Below are 17,205 nucleotides of genomic sequence, written 5' to 3'. Positions count from 1 at the left end.
CGACCTCTGACGTCAGTGAGCCGCCTGCAGACGTCACAACGACGTCACGCCCTCCTCCCTCCAGCTCTCAGGCTGCTCCTGGATGGTTCCTTTCATTCCTCTTCCCCAAAAACCCAGGCGAGGAACAGCAGCAGCAGCAGCAGGAGGAAGGGGCAGCTCCTCCTCCTCCTCCTCTTCTTCTTCTCCGCTTCAAAGCTGCTTCCGGTGCTGCTGCTGCTGCTGCTGCCATCATCCTATTCCCCTTTTATTCGGGGGAAGAACAGTTGCAGAATGGGATAATATCAAAGCAAGGAGTGGAAGAGGGGAGGCTGCCGCTGCTGCCGCCGCCCAGGACTTGAGGCCCGGCAAGAAAGAGCCAGAGCTTTCCCGGCCGCCCCTTCTGGCTGCTCCGCGGAGTCCCTCGTCGCCAAGAGAAGAAGGGGAAAAGGAGGAGGAGGAGGAGGAGAGCAAGGACCGGGAGCTGCCGCCGCCAACGCCGCCGCCGCCGCCGCCAGGACCCCGTCTCCGGCTTCCCAGCCCTCGCTCCGGCCATTTGCGGGCCCTTTTTGGCTGGCCTCTTGGGAGGAAGGCCAGCCCTCTCCAGCCTTGAAAGCCAAGCGGGGCAGAAAAGGACACCAAGCCCCCCCCCCCCCAATAGCAAGAAAGCGGCCAAAGAAGCCCTTGCGGGGCGGAGGAGCCCCTTCCCCCCGTTGGGAAGCCCACCTTTGCCTCCAAGCGGGAGACGTCGTTTCCTCGCTCCCCGCTCAGTTTGGGAACCCTAAAGACAGCCAGCCCCCGCCGAGGGTTCCCCACTTTTGCCTCAGCCCCCAACAAGGAGGCGCCGCCGGGGAGCCATCCTCCCGAAGCTGGGAAGCCAGAGAGGAAGCCAGAAAGGCCGACCCTGCAGGGCTGACCTTCGCCTTCCAAGCAGGAGACCCCGCCGGGCCCCTTCCTTCCCTCGGCCTCCCTCCCAGCCTGGGTCCCGCCTGAACCAGGGCCCGGAGCTCTGGTCTTCCCCTTGAGTCGGCTGCCTTGAAGCTCAGCCCAAACCCCTCCAAGCCTCCCCCGAAGCCCGCCCTCCTCCTCCTCCTTCTTCCCTTGCGACCAGCCTCAGTCTCTGCCCACATTTGGGAAGAAGAAGGAGAAGAAGAGGAGGCAGAGAGACAAAAGCCGAGCAGGAAGGCTCTCCTCCTCGGATCGCTCGCAAGGAAGGCGGCCGGAGGGAAGAGGAAGGTAAGCCGCTGCTCTGGGGAAGGTGAGCAAGGATGTCGGGGAGGAGGGTGAGTCTAGCTCTCTCTTTTGCCTGCCGAAGCCTGGCCGCATCCACACTGGAAGAATAACCTGGTTTGGCCCCGCTTTAACGCTTTCTGGCTCAAGGTCTGGAATTCTGGGAGCTGGAGCTCCGCTCTGGGCCCCACAACATACTCCAACTCCCAGAATTCCATAGCAAAGAGTCAGACAAAGAGTTAAAGCGGGGCCAAACCGGGTTATTCTTCCAGTGTGGATACGGCCAGGCTTCCCCCCCTTTATTTTCAAGGCAGCAGTTTCTTGCCAGTGACTTTCCCCCTTTTTCCCCAATGTGAGAAAGAAAGATCGCGTATCCTCCTAAAGGATTGGATGTCTTGTTGTTGTTGTTGCGTGTGGATTGTGTGTGTGAAGCCAGGCAGTCGCCCTGCAGGGACTGAGGCTGAGGGCTGCCTGGGGTCTGGAGTCCCTTTCTTTTGTTCTGCTCTCTGCAATCCCATCCCTTGCCCTTGTCTAGATGCAGACGCCGATCCCTGGGGACGAAGAAAGCAGGGCGAGAGGGAGGGGGTCCTGGAACAAGGAGGGCGATGGAGGAGCTCTTATCTAGGCCAGGATATGAAATATTAATAATCCGCCCCATTTCGAAGGCTTTTCCAGGTCAACCCCCCTTTACTCACTCTCCCCCCTGGTTTTGGCTTCAAACCCTCATGTTCAGCTTTGGAGGGGAGTGTGTTGTGTATGTGTTTGTGTTGTCTTACAATCTTCCTGTCTTATTGTGGCCCCCTCCAGCCTTCGAGCTCTCTTGCTCTCCCTTCACCTGGTCATGCTTTAAAATGCAGGTGGTAAGGATTTAACCTCGTGGAAAATGGGTGGAGGGGGGATCTAGTTAATGAGGTAACAAATGGGCCCCTCTGGCTGCCTTGTAAGGCCTAATGCTTTGTGTTTGGGAGCATAATGTGTTATAAGCCCACTTGGTTGTCATCCAAAGAGAGACAGAGATGATTTCTGTGTCACTCTGAAAACCGTGGGGATTGAGTAATAATCCTGCTCAAGACCTTAGTGGGGAGGAGGGCAGTCGGGGGTGTGTGTGTGGTTGTGTGTGTGTGTGTATGTGGGTGTTTGCTCTGAAAAATTACAGGAATCTGAGGGGGGAGCCTGGTTAACCCTTTAGCAGCTTCTCAAGATGATTTGTTGTTGTCATGCACCTTCAGGTTGTCTCCAATTTGTGGCAACCCTAAGGCAAACCTATCATGGGGTTTCCTTGGCATGTTTCTTCAGAGGGCGTTTGCCATTGCCATCCTCTAAGGTGGAGAGAAGTGACTTGTAGATTGTATGCTACTGGCAGTTTTTATATTTCTATTGACTTTATTATCTGTATGTACAGCGCTGTGTACATTGACAGCACTATAGAAATAAACTAATAATTATAATAATGCTCAAGGTCATGGCCGAGATGGGAATCAGAAAGGAAAGTTGTAATCCAGTGCTCCAACCTCTATGCCATGCTGGGTTTTGTTGTTTTTAACTGCCTTTGCTTTGATCTCAATCCATGGGGACCCTATGGATGAGACATCTGCAGGCTCCCCTGCCCTCTACTGCTCTGCCCAGCTCCTGCAAACTCATATTCTTGGTCTCTTTAATAAAGTCCATCCATCTAGCATGTGGCCTTCCTCTCTTTCAACTTCCCTCCACTTTTCCTAACATTATTTTCTTTTCCAATGAGTCCTTCCTTCTCATGATGTCTCCAAAGTAGGACAGTCTAAGTCTTGTCATCTTGGCTTCCAGAGAGATTTCTGACTTGATCTGCTCTAGGACCCATTTGTTTGTCTTTTTGGCTGTCCATGAGATCCTCAGCACTCTTCTGCAGCACCATATCTCAAATGGGTTGATTTTCCTCCTGTCTTCTTTCTTGACTGTCCAGCTCCCACATCCATACATGGCAGTAGGGAATACAATGCCTTGTAAGATTCTGACTTTTGTGCTGAGTTGTATGTCTTCGCTGATTTATTCTTCCTATATGTTTCCTTTCCACTAGCGACACTGCTTTCGATGCAGACGTACCCTGCCACTCTCAAGGAGAGATGACCTGGAGTACCTGATCATTTTGCTCATGGTGTTGGTCCTCTTCAAGTCAGTGTCTGGTGTTGCATAGAAGGATCTTCCCTTCTTTCTTAATGCAAACTGCTTTCCTTGCTGCTGGCAGTGTGATCAAGGAACCAGGAAGTTCCTGTCTCACCTTTGCCACAATATTGCACCAACTGGCCTTGCACTTCTCTGAAGAGCCTTGTGTGTGCATTGTGTGCCTTCAAGTCTTTTCCGACTTAAGGTGACCCTAAGGCAAACCTATCATGGGGGTTTCCTGGCAAGATTGGATAAGAAGAGGTCTGCCATTGCCTTCCCCTGAGGCTGAGCGTATATGACTTGCCCAAGGTCACCCAGTGAGTTTACATGGTCAAGCCTGGATTTGAACTCTGGTCTCCAGAGTCATAGTTCAACACTCAAACCACTACGCCATGCAGTATAGAGATGATACTGGCTCTACCTTCAAGAGTTGTAAACATTTACTGAAATTATAGGTGCCCCCAGATAAACTACCAAAAATGCAGTTATTCACTCTTGTCCTCTTGAGTGAATATTTTTTTGTGGGAAGAAAAGAAAAGATGGATAATAGGAGAGCTACAAGTGGAAGATATATCATCCTGGAATCCACTTAAAATTCTGCAAATAAAACAGGGTGATTTTTTGACTGGAACTTTATTTTGAAGCAGAAGCAGAGATCCTGCTCAGTGGCATCACCTATCTGAGATTAAGGGTCTATGCAGACCACCCCTAAGGGGTGACCTGCAGCCTCCCGTTTTAGACCCAGATGGCAATCACACACTGTGGCAATTGCACACCGTGGCCTTGATCTGATCTTTCCATGGTGCAAAAAGGAGCCACAAAAAGCTCCTTTTTGCACCCTGGAAAGGGTGCCATAGCCAGTGTACCATTACTTTATGGTGTTCCTTTGGTGCTGCATCATCTAAACACAGTGTCAGAGGAGCACCGTGATGCCATTATGTGGACGCCATGCCCCAACTCCGCCCACAGGCCAGTCTTAATGGCCAGTCTGCACAGGCCCTAAGTACAGTAAACAAGAACCAAGTTGAAGCCTTGATATGATAAAGAAGGGGTTCTTAACTTGGTGTCCTTCTATTATAAATGTATGCAACAAGGCACAGTAGTAGCAACACTGCTTGTGATTTTGTCACCCGTAGAAATCACTGATGATTTCATATCACATTACAGTTGTTGCAGATGTCTGGAAATATTTTTTAAGCTCGTCTCTACTTGGGAAGGAGGGGTGAGGCCTAAGGACCAGCCACTATTCTGAGAAGGGATCCACAGGTTTCACCAGGCTGCCAATGTCCATGGCACAAAAAAGGTTAAGAACCCCTGTGATTTAAGCTTCATCTGGAAGCAATCTCATTTCTCTGATGCACTTTGGATGCTTACAACATGTAGTCCCTGTCCTGAAAAGCCACCCCTGAAGTCAATAAAGTTTTGTGATGGTTACAGGGGTTGGAAGACTATAGTAGAAGGAGCAAATTAGTAAAAGCTGAGTGAAGGTATACTGTGCCTGATCATGCCATTATTTAGTAGTCTATATTAGATCAGGGTGTAATTGGCTACATTGCTATATATTATATTTGAAGGAATTGTTTGTTCCCAAAGTTTGGCAAAGGGAGGCACATTGAAGCCCAAAACATCTGGGGGAACAAAGGTTGAAAATGATTACTCTAGCGCAAAAGTAAAAGGAAGTGTCATTCTCTTCTTTGCTTTGCAAAGGAAAACCTCAAACTGTATAATAATTCTAAAAACTCTAGATCATTAGGGAATAAGAACATTAGAAGGGCTCTTCTAGACCAGAGCAAGCACCTGTCTCGCCCAGCATCATATTTGTCTGCAGTGGCTACCCAGAAGGCCACAAGCAAGACATGAAGACAACAAACATTTCCTGCTGTGATTTCCTAGTATCTGACATGTAGAGACCTGGTGGCTGATAGCCACAGATAGTCTTATCCTGCATGGTTGCTGTGAACCAGTCATAATTCTCAGTCAGAATCATGTGGGTGTCCAGCACTTCAAATGACAATACCAGTATAAATCAAAGTACCAATTGTCAAAAATGGTGTGATGCTTAGAATACTGGACTGTAACTTGGGATATCCAGTTTCTAGTCTTCACTGTGCATTGAGCACCTTGATCTATCTTGCATGCTTGTTGTGAAGACCAAGGTGGGAAAAGGATGAGGAGGATCATATATGTCACCTTGACCATATTGAAGACAAAATGTCAGTATAACTAAATTGTTAGGGAAGCTCTCCATGTTAACCACTGCTTGTCATCAAAGATTGCTAAGGTCAGCAGCAGAGACAGTGTCACTATCATACTAAACTAACAATGGCAGTTCTTAATTTTATTACAAGTATCACCATTTTAGTGAAGTGCTTCACGATTGCCAGTTGGAATTGCCTCTGGCTGGTAAAGTAGAACCGCTGAATGGGAAAAGTTTATCTAGAAGAAACACTACTATGGTGGTATTCACTTAATTGAAATCATGTTTTCTTTGCAAAAATTTCTGGAGGTGGTTAATCTACATCTTCAGAGGGCTAACTTTCCTGCATCTTAACTAATTTAAAGGAGAATAACTTGGTTTGATAGTTTAGCTAAACCCAAACCACTGCTATAATGCACTATTTGCGCCCCCCCCCCCTTACATTTGCACAGAGCAAGGGTTAGGATTAGAAATCTTTGGCCCTCTAGATGTATCAGAGTCCAGCTCCCATAATACTATTAGCTATGCTTGGTGGGGTTGAGAGGAGTTGTAGATTAAAACATCTGGCAGACCAAAGATTCCTCAACCATGATATAGAGAGCAACTCTTCCTCTTTTCAATGGGGGAAGTGAGGGCATGATAGCTATCTGACTTGAGATACAACTGAATTACCAGCAGGGAAATGATTCATATTTTCTACTTTAAGAATTTGGTGACCAAGTATAGAGCCTGTTCTTGGATAATCTGAATTTTATCTGCCCATCTTGACTTGTGAAAACTGTCAAGTAAATTGTGAGCTAGTTTGATAAATAGCATTTGGCAGTAGATGTGTATTCTTTATTATACTTCTCCATCACAGCCATGTGGACACTCTCAGAGATAGATAAACTGCCTGCACACCAGGAACAGAGTTTGGAAAAGTTACAAGTCCTAGAATCCCCCAGCCAGCACAGACACTGACTGTATTGACTGGAGGATTCTGGGAGCTGTGGTCTGCAACAGTAACTTTTCAAAACTCTGATAATGGGACTTCTGAGTCTCTCTGCTGAAAGAAATGTGAGATTTCTCCTCCTGTTGTGATGAAGAAGCCTAGGGAACAGAAAGTATAAATCAGTTGCACATCCTGTTTCCCTACCATTTGGCCCACCTAAAATAGTTTTCATTATGAGCATGCTAGGTATCCTGCTGTGATATGTTACAAACAATTTGTTCAGTGCTCACGAGAGAGGACCACTTTAATCTGTTTAAGCAAAAACAAGGAGACTTGTGGCACTTTATAGACTGAGTATAATAATAAATGTATCAAATTTTCTGTTACCATCAGACTATTGTATTGAAATTCCAGTGAAATGTTACTCTTGATTTGGAAACAACTGGAGTTGAACTGATAGTTGGAAAGTCACCCATGACTTGCTTATAGATAAAGCTGGGGTTCCCCTCCATCAAGTGTTGACTCTGTTGTTGCCTAGAAGTGCCATTTAAAACAGTGTATCACATGCTCTAATTCTGATTGGTCATCCTATCACCATATTTAATGGACAGATTTCTCTCTATCATTCATACCCACCCATTTATCCATCCATTCATTCATCCATCACTGGGTGGATTTCAGTTGTATTAAGGATGCCTCCTAGGAGCATAGAAGAAATAGGTGCAGGAAGCGATGAAGAAATTTCCAGAGATGCTATAGGGAATGGTTACTTAGAATGTGGTTCTAGATCTGGGTCTGTCTGTTCTAGATCTGGTTATGGCCTTGTGTGTGTGCAGTTTAAACCTTCAGAGGGTAGCTAGAAATTTCTGATTAAGTAACTTCTATCAGTCTAATCTGCAGCCTAGATATTCTTAGTCCTTACAGAAGAAGAGGAGAATAATATATGTCACCTCGAGTGTTTACAGGGGTTTATGCACTCTTGAACTACTTGGTTCTGGTCCTGGCAGCAAGTAGCAATAGCAAGTACATTTCTATACCACTTATCAGTGCACTAAAGCACTCCCTAAGTGGTTTACAGTGTGTACCCTAATTGGCCCCCAGAAGCTGGGAACTCATTTTAGGTACTTTGGATACTCTGCTCTCAGGTCTCTTATTTCTCGTTCAGTTTTATACTCATTTAATACTGGTCTGCTACACTTGATCTTAGCCAAAAGCCCAAAAAGCAATAATATTACTGTTCTACAAAGGAAATACAAAGCATCTGAAACTGCAGTGAGTTTTAGCTGGTCATCTGTGTAATGAGAAATGTTCAAGATAGAGTAGGGTTCTGACAACATACTTTGCCACAACCTGTAGGAATAGATTTCATGCAACTCCCATTCATTTAATTGGGGCTTGCTCTGGAGAACTTCCCCAGTGTGGGTTGTATTTGAGAAGATTAGATGAGGTTTTGGAGTCATTCATGAAAATTTAGCTTAACTTAAAATGCTCAGGTAATCATTACTACCGTATCTCCTGTCTATGGCCTATTACAGATGGGCCTTTAAGTACAGACTCTGTCCGTACTAGGGTTAAAAAGGGGCGTCACTTCCGGATGCCCCTAACCCTAATACAGACTGAGTCCATACAAAATGGCGGCGCCCCTTCCACATGGGGGCCGCCATGACGATGTCACGACCGCACCGCCTCTATACGGGGCGGCACGGATGTGAGGTCGTCGCTCTGCGCCAGGGCGCTTAGTGCGCCCTTTCCATGGAGCAGGAAGGAGCTCCGTTTCGGAGCTCCTTCCTGGTTTGAGTTGCTGGGCGCAGCCTTTAGATGGCTGCACCCAGCAACGCAAGGGAGAAAGGGGCCAAGCGGCCCCTTTCTCCTCCTCCCCGCCGCTGCGGGGTGTCCTTGGGGCTTGAAGCCCCAGGACACCCCTTTCCAGGCTGTGGGGAAGCGGCCTTTTGCCGCTTCCCCACAGCCTGGAAAGCGGTGGATCGGGGTCTCGGAGGCTGCCGATCTGGCAGCTGAGGCCCCGATACACCAGGGAAAGCAGCACCTACAGGCCGCCTCAAAGGGGCGGTCTGTAATGCACCTATGACTCTTTTTAGGGAAGTGCATAGGTTAGGCTCCCTGAAGTGAATAAAGTCAATTCATTCTTGCCTTTTTCCTTTGATATACTTTTAAATTCTCTCTTTCCACTTCTACCAATGGCTGCATACATACATACGCGTGTGTGTGTGTGTTGGCATCTCTTGAGGAAATTTTAAAGGCTATCTAACAATCTATTGTTTCCTGTGCTGTCTACTTAGCAGTTCAGTTTCTAGTTGTGCTGTTTTCTCTTGGAACAAATTCCCTGACAACCTCACTTCCTCAGTGCTTCTGGCCTTTCAAACAGACTGGCTGGGAAGCTTTCTGCTGATTTTTCACTTCTGTCAATATGAAAAGTCCACACAAGTTATCTCCAAAACCACCTCTTTTATTCCTACTACTATTGCTTCTATCTCAGTATCTTGAATCCAGCATGTATACATTATATTGTGTGACTTGTAGCTATTAACAAAAGCTAGCTGGATCTGCTTGCTTGAACAAAGTAGTAGGAATATTTCTCCTGCATTGTACCACACCTGGGTACAGGAGGGTTTGTAAGTTTGAATTATTCTACAGAAACAGCTATGGCCTAATTGCAGGAATGAAAAAGGGAGTGAAAATTTGTTCTGAAATTCCAATGGCTTTAAGCTAGTGTTGAAAGGTGGGCACAGATCCAAAAGTGCTGGTGGCAAAGAGTAAATCTCTGCCAGCATACTTAGAACCAAGGATGATGAAGGCTGCTCCTTTCCTGTGTGCTGGATGGCTCCTGGGTACAGCTCTGCTCCTGATAGGCTATGGTAATGCATCTGGGCATCGTCTGGCTTTCCTTTGCACACCCAAGAAAGGAGGAGAACCCTTCTCTATCCAATAAGGGAAGGTTTCTTTCTTGGGACACAAAGTACCTGTTCAGTGCCCAGTTGCATCTCCGCAGCCAATAAGAGATGTGCGCCAGGGTGGTGGTGGGGGTAAACAGCTGCTCTTCTGCACCCAGAGCAAAAGTTCAATACAGCAAGGTACTGGACACCTTCTTGCACAGTCCTTAAAAAGAAGTACTTAATTAGGGTTGTACTAGCATAAGCCACCAGTAAGATTTTAGCCACAGACTCCAAATCTATGTTTTGTTTAAAGGGTCATTAGGTGTCTGTTTGCTCTTTATAGTGCCATTCTGTTGCTTCCTTCATGTAATTTTCCACAGCCTCCAGTCAATTTGAGGTGTTTCCTGACAAGGAAGTTGCTATTGCATATAGTTGCAAGGGATTGCACAGATACTCTGTCTTTTTTCTTCAGTAAAATTTATAAAGTAATTAAAAGATGGAAAAACAAAAAAAAAAATGCAGGAAAATGCTGCAAAGTAAAGAGGTATGATGTCTAAGATTTCCCATTAACTAGTCTAAATGAGGCAATGCAATAGTCCATGAAAGCCCCATTTGGAGGAAGTTGGTGTCTCTCATTTGTAAGCCTCCCATGTTTTCCAATCTATTCTATTGGTTTTTGGCTTTTCAACAGGAATTCTGTTAAAGATAGCACTAGTGTGGACACACTTTTCAAAAGTCTGACTTTGATGGGGGAAGGGAACAAGCAAGGAGTTAATAAATTGGGGAAAAAATCACAGTAACCAAAGTAAACAGGGATCTGTGAGGGAAAATAATGAAATTCTAATCAGGAAATGTTGTTATTAGGACCAATACAAACAACAGCAAAAAACAAAACAAAACCCAACAACCCAAGAGCTTGATCATTGTTTTATGGTTTGTTAATAGTTCCTAATAAAGACATTGTCCAGTGGTAAATTTTGGAATTTATGAACAAAGAATAATAAACTAGACTGGTTAAAGCCTTCCAATTGAGACTTTGAATATTAAACAACTCTATGGATTGTGTTGGGTGGTCTGTTCTATACCACTATAATGCTCTAGAATAAAGACTGATTATGGTTATAGGACTAAGACAGATCTGGATTATTTAATGATTCTTTAAGAGAAGGACATCTGTTTACAGTAACAAAGGCCTGGAATTTTCTGAAACAATTGTAACGCCAAAGAGCAGAACTGAAAGTCTATATGTGTGGTAGGATATCCATGCATCACCGCATAGCAGCATCAGAAGTCCCTGCTTACTGTATATACTCATGTATAAGTCTAGAAATTTAGGTCAAAAATTGACCCAAAAAACCTAGGTCACTTTATCCACAAGTCAATGTAGGTACCTACTTTAACTCTTGTTAAAAAAAGGAGCCATCCCCTGGGGAAAGGCAGGAGTATTATCTGCCCTGGAATCACTGAAACCCCTCTATTTTCTCATCCATCCAGCCTTTAGTATGAACACAAACAGTTATGCCTGCTGAATTTTTGTAAGTTCTTTGGCATTGTTTACTTCATCCTTTACATCCTTTTTTAGATGCCTCCAAGTTTTACCCTCAACTTATCCATGGGCCATATCAAAATCCATAATTTTGGTCTCAAAACCTGCCCTTGACTTATACATGAGGTTGACTTATAGTCGACTATATACGATAATTTAGAGAAACTAACATTTCAGTACCTGGTTATTTTGATTTGCCTTGGCAATCCCCATCTTTTTAAGCTCCAGTTATAACCTTTGTTTCTTTCTGTACTTCCAGGGCTAAGTCACCCAACTAGGACTGGTTCAAGATTTTCCTTCTGTATTAGATCATCAGATGTGTTCCTGTGTGAACTTGATCCATCCCCAAACATCTTGATGTCACAGAAGACTATGGGATGCATTACTTGGGAGTGGGGGGTAGCTGCCTGTGTCATGCTGGACACCATATGAGTCCACATTCATACACCTTATGCGCTGTTCTGCTCATTGGTATAGCAGTACATTTTGAGTGGTCTCTCAGCGTGACAGTTCCCATTGGAAGAAAGGGCCATAATGGATTATTTGTAAACTGAGGTATCTATATTGATATGTATTGACAAATAAGTTCTAACAGTTTTCATGTTAACCAGGAACAGTTCTTTTTTTGGCCAGGTAGTTTTGCCAGTTTCTTCCTCTGAAATACAACCTATGGCACCTGGTAATCATTGGTGATTTCCCATTCAAGTACTAACCAGGGCTGACCCTGTTTAGCTTACAAAATCAGACTGGATCTGGTGCCTTTAGGATATCTAGGCCCTCTTTACTCAAGACAATAGGGTCCTCTAAACCACACTTTTTCTTTGGATACCCCAATTTATTTCAGAGCACTATTGTCCTTCAGAATCTTGCTGGTGCACTTACAAACCACTGTTGTTGAATGGACTTGGAGGATTGGAGAAACTGTAAAACTGATCAAAGTTGTGATGTGAAAACAAATGGGGTTTGAAGTATATGATCAAAGCATAAGACAAGGAACCAGGAACTTTTGAGATCTAAATCTGTCTCTTGACGCCTACTTCCTCAGGATATTTATTACACATTCCCTCCCATGGGTTTTCCCTTTAGTAATTTGAAGAGTTACAATAGGATGAGGTGAGCCTTCATACTCCTCTGGTTGGAAATTGTTTTGAAAAACTGAATACAGGGAGTGCTGTGTGACACTCCAGATATATAACTATTGGTGGAGGAGAGTTTGAGATAGCTATTTGCCTGCTTTCCTGTATCTGTTGCAAGTGGTGTGATGTTTAAAATAATGGACTCGAACTTGGAAGATAGAGGTACAAGTTCCTGTGCAACTATGAAATTCACTGGATAATCACAATTTTTTTTACTGGGTAACACTCTCTCACCTTCACCTGCCCCATAGGGTAATTGTTCTGTTCAAGTGGTGGTGGTGGGGTAGTAGGTGGCTATGTGTGCCTTTTGAGCTCCTTGAAGTGAAGAAAAGGCATTGTGTAAATGTAACTATAAAATAATGAGCAGTAATCTCCTGAGTGGAAGGAGATGGATTCTTTCACTCATTTCTTGCTTCCTCCAAGCCCGTCGCTGTGTGGCAAATGACCACTATCTGTACAGACAGGCTGACTGGCAAACATTTTTGTGGGGCTGGAAGATTTTCTGAAACTGTCTGTTGGGACTGACCATATACTATGATCTAATATGAAATGTACTGGATGTGAGACTGACAGCTGAACAATGGTTTCACTGCCTGATCTTAGAGGTTATGGTTTCCACCAGTAATATTTCAATTTGATGACTTGCCTCACAAGAGGAAAAACTTGATTTGAAAGCATGTTAGAAGAATAAGAGTGAGAGAGATAGTTTAAAGCTTGGTAAAAAGAAAATTAGATTGGCACTCCCAGAAACCCCTAGCCAGCATGGCCACTGGCTGGAGAACTTTGGGAACTTGTTAACTGCACTCGAGTTTACTTTGACTCATGGTGACCCTGTGGATGAGATCTCCTGTCCTCCACTGCTCTGCCCATGTTCTGCAGGCTCATGGCCATGGCCTCCTATTGAATCCAACAAATCTGGCATTTACCTTCCTGTCTTTCTACTGCCCACTACCTTTCTGAATATTATTGTCTTTTCTAATGATCCATGCCTTCTCATGATATTGCCAAAGTTTGAAGCCTCAGTTTGGTCATCTTGGCTTCCAGAGAGAATTTGGGCTTGATCTGTTCTAGGACCGATTTTGTTTGTCTTTTTGGCTGTCCACAGTATCCTCAGCACTCGTCTCCAGCACCATATTTCAAATGAGTTTATTGCCTTTCCATTGGCTTTCTTCACTATCCAGCTCTCACATCCATGCATAGTGATGGGGAATATGATGGTTTGGATGATTCTCACTTTAATGTTCAGAGTTAATGTCTTTACATTTTGGGATCTTGTCCGGTTCCTTCATAGCTGTCCTTCCCAAACCTGGTCATCTTGTAATTTCTTGATTGCAGTTTCTGTTCTGCTCAATGTTTGATCCAAGCTATGGGAACTCACTGATTATTTTTATTTTCTCATTATTTAGGATGAATTCTTGTAGCTCTTCCATGGTCATTATTTTTGTTTTCTTAATGTTCAACATTAAGCCTGCCTTGGTACTTTTCACCTTGAACTTCTACAGTAATTGCTCCAGGTCTTTGTTTCTGCTAGAACTGTTGTGTCATCTGAATATTTTAGGTTGTTAAAGTTCCTTCCTCTTCACTCCTCCTTCCTCTGAGTCTAAGCTTACACTGCACACAATGTTTTCTGCATACAGGTTGAATAGATAGGGTGATAATATGCAGCCTTGTCTGACCCCTTTGCTGATTGGGAACCATTCTCTTTCTCCAGTTCTGGTGGCAGCCTCTTGTCCTGAGTACAGGGAACTATGTTGTTGTGTGCCTTCAAATTATTTCTGGCTTATGGTGACCCTAAGACAACCCTATCATGGGATTTTCTTGGCAAGATTTGTTCAGAGGAGGTTTGCTATTGTCTGCCTCTGAAATCCAATAATATTTTCAAACTCAGAAGAATTCCCAGGAGTAGTTTTCTAACTGTTTGAGAAATAACGGTCTCTTCTTTCAAATAACTTAATTATTCCCTCCTTCTCTGATCTCCTAAGGCAATGGTTGTCAAGTTCCACTTTGCTAAAGACCACCTTATAAATTCTACAAATCAGTCATGCTGTATGACTAAGATTATAATAATTCTAGTTTTAATAACACGTATTCATCACCACCACTGACATACTAGAAAGGGCAGGGCAGTTAGAAGAGTCTCTTTAACTAGTTAATGGGGGAGGGGTTGAAATTGTAGACTGCACCAACATGGTGTTAATGAAATTTGTGGGCCCTTGGCCAAATCCACTTTTGCCTGATCAGAAATTCAGCCCTGTACAAAATGCCCCGAGAACCAGAGTGATGTAGTAGAATGATAGAATAGAATCATAGAGTTGAAATAGACCACAAGGGCCAACCAATCCAACCCCTTGCCATGTAAGAACACAAAATCAAAGCACTGTCTACAGATGGCCATCCAGCCTCTCCTTAAAAACCTTTGAAGAAGGATACTCCACCTCTCTCTAAGGCAGCTTATTCCATTGTTGAACAGCTCTCACTGTTAGGAAGTACTTCCTAATGTTTAGGTAAGATCTCTTTTCTTATAGTTTGAATCCAGTGCCCCATATCCTAGTCTCTGGAACATTAGAAAACAAGCTTGCTCCTTCTACCATATAGTTGACTAGGATTCTGGGAAGACTGGGTTTTGAATCCCTGCTTAGCCATGGAAACATACTAGTGATTTGGGCAAGTCATGCTCTCTCAACCTCCAAGGAAGGCAACAGCAATCGTCCTTTGAAAAATGTTGTCAAGAAAACTATGTGAAAAGCCTTAGGGTGGCCATAAATCAGAAATGACGTGAAGGTTTACAACAACAAACAAAATGCCCCAATCACAAGTGCAAAGTCAAGTACAGATATTTTCAACATGTCCACAGATGTTTTTGGTAATGACCTGAATTGGAGTTTCTTGAAGCAACAATGATTCAAAAACTACAGTCGGAGAGCCTCTTTTATATAATGCAAATATGCAAAAGTCTTGGGTCCTCTCCAGGGAGAAAGGTGGGTTATAAATCAAATAAATAAATAAATGGCATGTTTCAGGATGAATTCCCATACTTTTACTGCTGCCAAAAATGTTCAGAGGACTTGATATTGCAGAGAAGTAAGTTTTGTCAGAATTATCTATTGTGAGAAAAGCTTAATTTCACAGTATTTTGAAGATCAAAAATGTCTGTCCTTCTGACTTTGGAACACTTAGCTGTAATAATCACCTTGCTGTCCTTCGCGTATCCCCATTTCTAACCAGCTTGAGCTAGCAATAAATAGAACTTGGAAAAATTATTCTCTGAGACTGTAGCTCCCAGAATTCGCCAGCCATTGTGGTGTTTCAGAAAAGTAACTTTTCCAAGCTTTAAAAGCAAGTGTCAAAATGCTGCTGCATCAGCAAATGATAATAAACATGGGCTTCTTAAGGAATGTTCACATATGTTGCTGCTTCACTGTGATATAATCCAAATCCTATCATATATTATTAAACAGTTACACCAAAAAATGATGGGGGCATGCCTGGCATGTGCCTTCACATATTGCTGTTGGCAAATCCATACCAAACCTCTTCCTACTAGTAATGGCTGTTCTTAAACAATTAAGCTTGCTGCTCACAAGCACTGAAATGTTGCTGTTGGCTTGTAATTATGATGCTGACATTCCATCTGGTGGTTTGTCTCCATGCCAGGGTTGCTGAATGAGGCTGTTACAGCTTTAAAGTTTCAGTTCTTTTGTAAGTGCACAGCATAAGGGTAGCCATAAGATTTTCAGAGCCTAAAGGAAAGAGATATAAACCTCAGTCAGTGCAATCTGGTCTGCTTTTGGTGTAATGCTGAAAGGAAGAATGTGATGGGAAGGAATTAGTAGGCTTTCCCACCTGAAGCTCTGTTCTACATTCACTTACCTGGTTTGTGGGTAGGGTCTTCCAGATTGATGTAGCTGTCACTGTGTGCTTTCTGGGTAGCCAGCTGGGTCATGGAGGCTATGGCTGTTGTCAGAAATGTTTGAGGCGTCACAGTCAACTGAATTGTATGGTAGAGTTGCAAGTACTGTAGTACATGGAAAGTTGCTGAAAGAGGGGAGGGGTTAGGGGAGAGAGATTTTGGCTAAAGCTGGGATAAGTCAGAGGGTTTCATTATCTTTCCTCTTATAATATGAGCATTGATTCTGAGCAAGCCACTTTCAATTTAGGCCCCATTCTCACTAGCCCAGTTGCCCCCATACCGAATCAGCCCAGTTACAAGTGCCCACGACCCTTTACCTCAGTTGGGGCAATTTGCCCCTCTGAAGTTCACATTTGCAGTACTGCTTTAAAATGGAGCCTCCTTTGTTGTCAATCAAATTCACTTCCACTTTCGTCAAAGGTGACATATCCTACAGCCATTGGCCAACCAAATGGGTACTTCCCTCCTCCTTTTTAAAAAAAACACTGGCTGCAGCGTGTGCATATTCTGTCAACTTGTCAAATTTAAAAACCTCCAGGTGTGTGTGTTGTGTGTATTTGGGTCATTACAGATTATGGCAACCCTAAAATGACCCCATCCTGTTTTTTTGGGTTTTTTGGCGAGATTAGTTCCGAGGAGATTTGCTATTGCCTTTCCCCTGAGGCTGAGAGAGTGTGACTCCCCCAAACTCATGGGTTTCCACAGCCTTCCCTTTGAATGCCAGCCTGTAGCTCCCCCTTCCAGCCCAGCATTTCCTCGTATTTGTAACCTCTTCCCTTCCCTTCCAGCCCAAAGCATTTGCACAAACTTTCATACTACTACTACTAATAATAATAACAAATGTCGCTTGCAAGGGAGGCCACCTGAATGCCATCTCTGCATCTGCTTTCCCTCCGATTGCCACCCCAGAATGCCATCTCTCCTTACATACACACATGCAGCACAAGCATTCACACATTATGTCTATTTGCCAAATTGAAAGGGAAACATTTGTAACATCCGCATTGTAGCATTCGCATATTCTGTCACACACACACAAAAATAATTTTTAAAAAATGCCACTTTCAAACTGACGTTCCGTGCATGCCGGCAGCAAGTAAACGAAAGGGAAATGTAGCACAAGCAGACACATTCTATCAATATGTATCAACCTGTAGAACATTCGCATAATCTGTCAAAAATAAAATTACAAAAAAAGAGAAAAAACTGCCTGCGAGAGGGAAGGCATGTTCCGCCCTCTGCCCTCCCT

General features: G+C 44.0%; 1 protein-coding gene across 4 annotated transcripts in view; it reads left to right on the top strand.

Annotated features, from left to right (window-relative positions):
* The first annotated feature begins 652 nt into the window (after nt 1-652).
* The window catches only part of SRC (SRC proto-oncogene, non-receptor tyrosine kinase), a 117,996-nt gene continuing 101,443 nt past the window's right edge, over nt 653-17,205 (top strand). For 2 of the 4 annotated variants that reach the window (XM_042462680.1, XM_042462679.1), the window contains exon 1: nt 655-1,212. The gene's annotated coding sequence lies outside the window, so the exon portion shown is untranslated. Of the gene's footprint in view, nt 1,235-17,205 lie in introns of all 4 variants that reach the window. The other 2 variants (XM_042462678.1, XM_042462677.1) reach the window with 2 other exon arrangements.

The sequence above is a fragment of the Sceloporus undulatus genome, chromosome 4, assembly GCF_019175285.1.
Source record: "Sceloporus undulatus isolate JIND9_A2432 ecotype Alabama chromosome 4, SceUnd_v1.1, whole genome shotgun sequence".
Taxonomy (NCBI): Eukaryota; Metazoa; Chordata; class Lepidosauria; order Squamata; family Phrynosomatidae; genus Sceloporus; species Sceloporus undulatus.
The sequence above is the reverse complement of the archived record's forward strand: the minus strand, read 5'-3'. Positions and strand labels throughout refer to the sequence as shown.